The sequence below is a fragment of the Coffea eugenioides genome, chromosome 9 (assembly GCF_003713205.1).
Source record: "Coffea eugenioides isolate CCC68of chromosome 9, Ceug_1.0, whole genome shotgun sequence".
Lineage (NCBI taxonomy): Eukaryota > Viridiplantae > Streptophyta > Magnoliopsida > Gentianales > Rubiaceae > Coffea > Coffea eugenioides.
Window position 1 is genome coordinate 12,482,882 of NC_040043.1, and position 6,665 is coordinate 12,489,546.

A 6,665-nucleotide genomic window follows, 5' to 3' on the forward strand; every position below is an offset into this window, starting at 1 on the left:
CAATAGAAAATTCATGAGTGATTCCATTATGATCACAAAATTTCAAAAAATCGTAAAATTTAAATTCTGAACCCTTGTCACTTGTAATTTTAACAATTTTCAAACCAATCAGATTTTGAACTTTTGCAAATAGGGAAACAAAATTTTTGAAAGTATCATCTTTGTGGGAAAGAAATATCACCCAAGTGTATCTAGTATAATCATCAACAATAACCAAACAATATCTTTTACCACCCAATCTAGCAATTTGAATAGAACCAAACAAATCAAGATGTAAAAGTTCCAAGGATTTTGATGTAGAAACACATTTTTTTGGTTTAAATGAAACTTTTACTTGCTTACCAAACTGAAAAGCATCACAAATTTTATTCTTTTCAAAATTAATTTTTGATAAACCTCTAACAAGTTCCTTTTTTGGAAATTTCTTTTAACAAATCTATGTTGAAATGACAAGCCTTCTATGCCACAACCAAGGGTCTTCATTTTCAACTTTAAGACATTTAAATCTAGAGGAATTAACATTTTCAAGAATAACTACATAGATGTCATTTATCCTTTTTCCCTTGAAGATAATATTAAATTTAGAGTCAAGAACAAGACACTCATACATCTTGAATAATACAAACAGATTTCTATCACACAATTGACTAACACTTAATAAGTTATAGCTCAAATTATCAACAAGAAGGACATTATGAACAAAGGTTTGACCATTCTTACCAACATCTACTATTCCAACTGTTTTGGCTTTGTTATCATCCCCAAATGTTACTTTTCCACTTGATTTTGACTTGAGTTTGATGAATTATAATGGATCACCGGTCATGTGCCTTGAACATCCACTATCAATGAACCATTTTGATTCCTTAATGATGTTCACGAAGTTCACCTACACAAAAATTCACAAGATAATATTTGGTACCCTTTACTTTTTGGGTCCTTGAAAGTTAGCATTATGTCTACCTATCCATATGCATTTCATGTCATTTCTCATATTCTTCCTTACATAGCAATTACTCTTCATATGTGACCAATTTGACAACAAAAACTATACATAGTCAGCAAATTACTTGTATGGATAGGTTTAACGAATCTAACTTGTTTTCTTCTATAAATGGTAAATTCGTTTGCACTAGAATTCAGCCTTTTTCTCATGAGATTTTGATTCGTTCCTTTGAAAACAGTTTTGTTTCTTGTGTTGAAACAAATCATTTAGACAATCTATTCTTTTTTTCAAGTCACTTTGTTCCTTTTTAAACAAGTCACAAAGTTTTGTTTTTCTATCAAGCTCATAAAGTAGAACAGTTTCATTCTTTTTGAAGTGATCATTTTCATCTTTCAGATTCTTGTTTTGTCGAAAAAAGTTTGCATTGTCTTAAATAAGAAAATTGATCTTTTGTTTTAGTTGCTTATTTCTAACACAGGATTCTTTCAAACTATCATGCAGTCTCTCAATGAAGGAATTAACATCTTCATGAGATTCATCATCACCATTGAGTTAAGAGTTGTAAGTAGTTACCTCATCATCACCAATGGTCATGAAAGTCATTTGAGCAGATTCTTCTTCTTCTTCAACATTACCGTTCGACTTGCAATCATTTCAGGTGATCTGAAAGTTATTGAAATGAGGTTTTCGTTCATCATTTCCTTCTCTCTTCTTTTTCATTGGGCACTCATTTATGTAATGTCTCAGTTGGTCGCACTCAAAGCACTTATTAGTTTGCTTCTTATTAGCCTTTTGCTTTCCTTTGTTTCTTGCATTGTTGAACTGATTTGAAGATGAATTGTTGGGTCCTCCCTTTCTGATTCTCATTTTGTTGAGGATTCTTTTGAAGGTTCTTGTGATAAGAGTAAGATCATTGTCGTCAACTTTTGCATCATTTCCATCCAAGGAATCCGAGTCTTCTTCATCTTGAGATACTTTTAGAGCAATGCTCCTTCTCACCTTTGCATTCTCTTTCTCTTGTACCTTGGTGTTAAGTTTCAGCTCATAAGAGGTTAGAGAATTAATAAGAGATTCAATAGGCATAAAATTCAGATCCTTAGCCTCTTCAATGGCAGTCACCTTACTTTCCCAATCTTTAGTCAAGGCATTTAAGATTTTTCTGTTTTTCTCACCTAGAGAGTATTTCTTTTCCAGAACTTCTAGGTCCTTAATGAGGTCATTGAATCTACAGTACATCTTATCAATGTTTTCATGAGATTTCATCTTGAATGATTCATACTTGGTAATTAGGATAGATTTCTTTTGTTCTCTCACATTCTCACTCCCTTCATGGATTTCTTTAAGTTTATCCCAAATCTTTTTAGCAGACCTACACCCTTTGACTCAAATGGATTCATTTGAATCTAAAGCACTATACAACATATTCATAGTCTTTGCATTCAAAGTAAGGTGGGTTCTATCATCACCAGTCAACTCATTTTTTATTTTGGTTTTGGTCTATGAGTGACATCATCTATTATAGAGGCATCATATGGACCTTCATTAACAATAAACCACAATTCAATATCAATAGATTGCAAGAAGATAATCATTCTCTCTTTCCAACTCACATAATTGGATCCATTAAACATTGGGGGTCTAGTGACCGATTGACTTTCAAAAAATATGGCATTGTTGGTTGTCAATTTTACTCCAAAGTCGATTGAACTTAATTTCTAGGAGATCAAACTCTGATATCAATTGTAAGGATCGAAAACAACCTAAGAGGGGGTGAATTAGGTTATTTAAAAATTAATTAAGTTACGAGACACTTTTTGACTTGATATGAAATTTACCCTCTTTTCTAAATGACCACACAATGAACAATTGATTAAGAAAGCAAGATTGCTCGGAAGTAGAAGAGATAATCAATTTATATTTGCAAGATAATAAGTAAAAGAGAAAGAATGACATATCAAATACTTCCAAACTCCTCTTGATCTTGAGTATCGTTTTATAGAACAAGTCTCTTCAAGTTGATCAAATACAACCAATCTTTGTGTACAAAGAAATGATCGCTTCCTCCTTGCCCCAAACTATTAGGAAGTTTTACTATCACCCGAATAACCCTCACAAAGCTACACTATTGAAGTATTATTCTCACACAAGAAGAACTTACACAAAATCCACACAAACAATAGTACAAATCTTTCTTGAAGAGTATTTTTTCTCTTTAAAATCACTGTAGATCTTTTGTAGTCTCAATGTGCAAAAGTAGTTTTGAAATGGTTGACCATGCTCTATTTATATAAAACCAAAAAGTTCATCTATTAATGCTTCCAACGGATAGAAGGCAGTTGAAAAGTCAACTAGCCGTTGGTAGTGTCGGACGTCCGGTAGACTTGTTTCTTGCGTCCAACAGCAGGCAGTGAGCTCAAGAAGTTTTCTTCAATTCTTTCGGACGTCCGGTACCTTCAATGTTTGCGTCTGAAGGTAGATAGTGAAATTGAGAATTTTTCTTTAATTCTTTCGGACGTCAGGTGCCTCCAATGCTTTGCGTCCGAAGTGTCGCAATGTTTGTCGGACGTGTGGTGCTTTAATGTTGTGCGCCCGATCGAAGTCAGTGAACTTAGAAGGAATGACTTAATATCTTCGGACGTCCGATGGTGGAGTTCTTCATGCGTCCGAAGTTGCGCAATGATTTTCGGACGTCCGATCCAGTCTTTACGAGCGTTCAACAGCTTTCATCACTCTTTGCCTCTTTTACTTGTACTTAATTTTTGAACCTGATTTGCTTCATTGCTGAAAAGATTTTTGAGGAGATATTAGTAACATCCATTTGTTTTGTAAACATAAGAAACTAGGGACTAAGATTTACAATTTCTAATAAAAGTACGTCCTATCCTATAAGGGATAGTGAACATACCTGGGTCCCCGCATTTGGATGAGAGTTTCCTTTGAAGAACTGCTGACTTGTTCTCCCCTCTTTCATCTCCCTTCAACCTCCCTCTATTAACGCACAAGGCCTCCAAAAATTTTGCATATCTTGGTACTTATTTGATGGCGTCTAATAAGGGGATGTTTTTTTCTACCTTATGGAATATCTCTAAAATCTCCTTTTCCTTATCTTGCTTTTTCGGCATCTCCAACCTGCTAGTAAAAGGTGGTCTATTAGATCGAACTTTATTCATTGAATCAACAGTTACCTCTAAATTTGTGCTTCTCATTCCTTCCTTCTCAAGATCCTTCTCAATCCGATCCTCATTTTTATTCTTCGAAGTCATGAGTTTAGGTCCCTCCACTTCTCTTCCACTTTTTAAAGTCATGGCGCTTACATTCTTTGGATTTACTTCAGATTGAGATGGCAACTTTCCTTGACCTTGAGATTCCAAACGGTTAATCGATATTGCCATCTGACTTATTTGATTCCGTATCTCCTATATGTCGGAGTTCGTCTTTTGCTGATGCTGAGCAGTGCTTGTGGCTAATTATTTCACCAGCTCTTCCAGAGAAGGAACCGAATCTGAAGAGGAAGATTGCGATCGAGGTTCATGTTGTTGCTAGTACCCTTGCTGTCTATTTGGCACGAAATTCTGCTGTCTATTTCCTCAATGGCTAAGATTCGGATGATCCCTCCAACCTGGGTTGTATGTGTTAGAATATGAATCATATTGCCTTCTTGGCACGGGCGCGTGATCAGCCAGGTTTACCTGCTCAGTGCTCTCCTCTTGGAGCGTTGGACACATGTCTATATGGTATCCTCCATTGGTACAAATTCCACATGCCCTGACTTGTGGTGCATGTCCTATAGCCAATTACCTAATGAAAAATGTCAACCCAGACAACTGCTGCTGGATAGATAAGGTCTCCACCTCATTCACTTTATGCGTCAGGATATCTTCTCGTGTACTAAATTGCTGTGAGTTCTCGGTCATCCTCTCAATCAATTTCCATGCTTTTCTGGGGGTTTTATTAACTAATGCCCCTCTATTTTCAACATCAATAATGCTCCTATCTTGGAAAATAAATCCTCATAGAAGTATTGAATTAGCAACTGCTCACTTATCTAGTGCTGAGGGTATTTAATGCACAACTTCTTGAATCGCTCTCAATAATCATATAGAGACTCCTCAGGGTGCTGTTTAATGTCGCATATCTCCTTTCTTAGACTGACAGCTCTAGATGCGGTAAAATTATTTTTCAAAAACTTCTTCTGCAGCTACTCCCAAGTTGTGATACTACCTGGTGGTAGATAGTACAACCAGTCCTTGGCCAAATCCTTAAGGGAGAAGGGGAATGCTCACATTTTTATTTGCTTCTCAGTAATCCTTGAAGGTTTCATACTTGTGCACACTACGTCAAACTCTGACAAGTGCTTGTGGGGCTCCTCACCTGGAAGACCATGAAAAGGGTAAAAGATAAATTAGACCAGATTTCAACTCAAAAGGTGTGTTATTATCTAAATTTTAAAAAGTAATGCATAGGGGTTGCTGATTTAGATCAAGGGTAGTCAACTCCTTTAATGTTTGTGCATTAGCCATGGCAGCGTCTTCTAGATCAGAGTCACTCAAGGTGTCACCAAAAGAGTTTGTCGGTTCGACTTCTGGATTGAGTCTCTAAGCAACTGACTGCTCCTCCCTGTGTTGTCTGGTCTCTTCCCTTGTTCTACGCACAGTCTTCTCTATTTCAGGATCGAAAATTAATTCGCCTGTACAAGAAGAGCGAGGCATAAACTAGAAAATGCTAGAAAATTAAAAACAAAATGAACTAAAAAAAACTTAATTAACTAACACCAGTCCCCGACAACGGCACCTAAAATTGACTGATTGTCAGTCCTGTGCAATAATAAATTCCTGTTCAAATTAAATATAAATTTTGTATCTAGTTGCAAGCAAGGTCGAATCCTCAGGAATGGGGTGAAATTAATTTCTTCTAGAGTTCAGGATATAAAGGGATTTTATAAAACCTGACAATACCTATGCTACTTGAATATAACAAATAGATAAAAGTTAAATGGCAAAGTATTAAGACTCAAATAATATTGGACAAACTCTAGTCAAGAGCAATTTTGGAAATGGTTCTCCTAATTGATCATCGATGTAAGAATAATTCACTTACCAACTAATAAATAAGTTATAACTGCCAAACAAATGATGACAGTCAACTTCTCCTTAAATTATCGATAGCCAATGTACGACCGTTAGCTATTATCCTAATTACGAAATAACCCTAAGTACAACCGTAGAGTTCAATTTTTCAATTGCCTTACGAATTAGAGAAACCCTATTCTAACCAAACAACACGCTATGAGCGTTGTTTCAAATTAACCAGTATATTTCCCTGACACAAACCCAATCATGCCAGTTACCACTAATTTAGAATAATTAAACAATTATGGAATTAATTATTCTAATTGGTTTTAGGTTATTGAATTAATCTAAAATCCGGACCCAGGATAATTGAATAATACAACAACCACAAGAACATAAAGCAGAAAATATATGAATACCAGAAAATAATAGGAAAAAGTAAAATCTGTTTGATCTCACAATTTAAGTCGAACCAAGTCCTCCGTTGTTCTTTGACTACAAATAAAGATTTAGTTCATCTCTGTTGAGAAAGTCCCATGTAAAATTGCAAAATTAACTGTTGAATGCATTGCCTCTGCAATTGAGACGATGAAATCCAATCGAAAAACAAAAGAACAAGACAAAAGAGCAAGTCTCCAAACGTCTCTAAT

At 35.3% G+C, this 6,665-nt stretch overlaps 1 non-coding gene across 1 annotated transcript; it reads left to right on the top strand.

Annotated features, from left to right (window-relative positions):
• The first annotated feature begins 4,989 nt into the window (after window positions 1-4,989).
• On the top strand, window positions 4,990-5,096 carry LOC113748466. The gene has a single exon (XR_003464324.1). It is a non-coding gene; the product is annotated as a small nucleolar RNA R71 (small nucleolar RNA).
• Window positions 5,097-6,665: the final 1,569 nt, after the last annotated feature.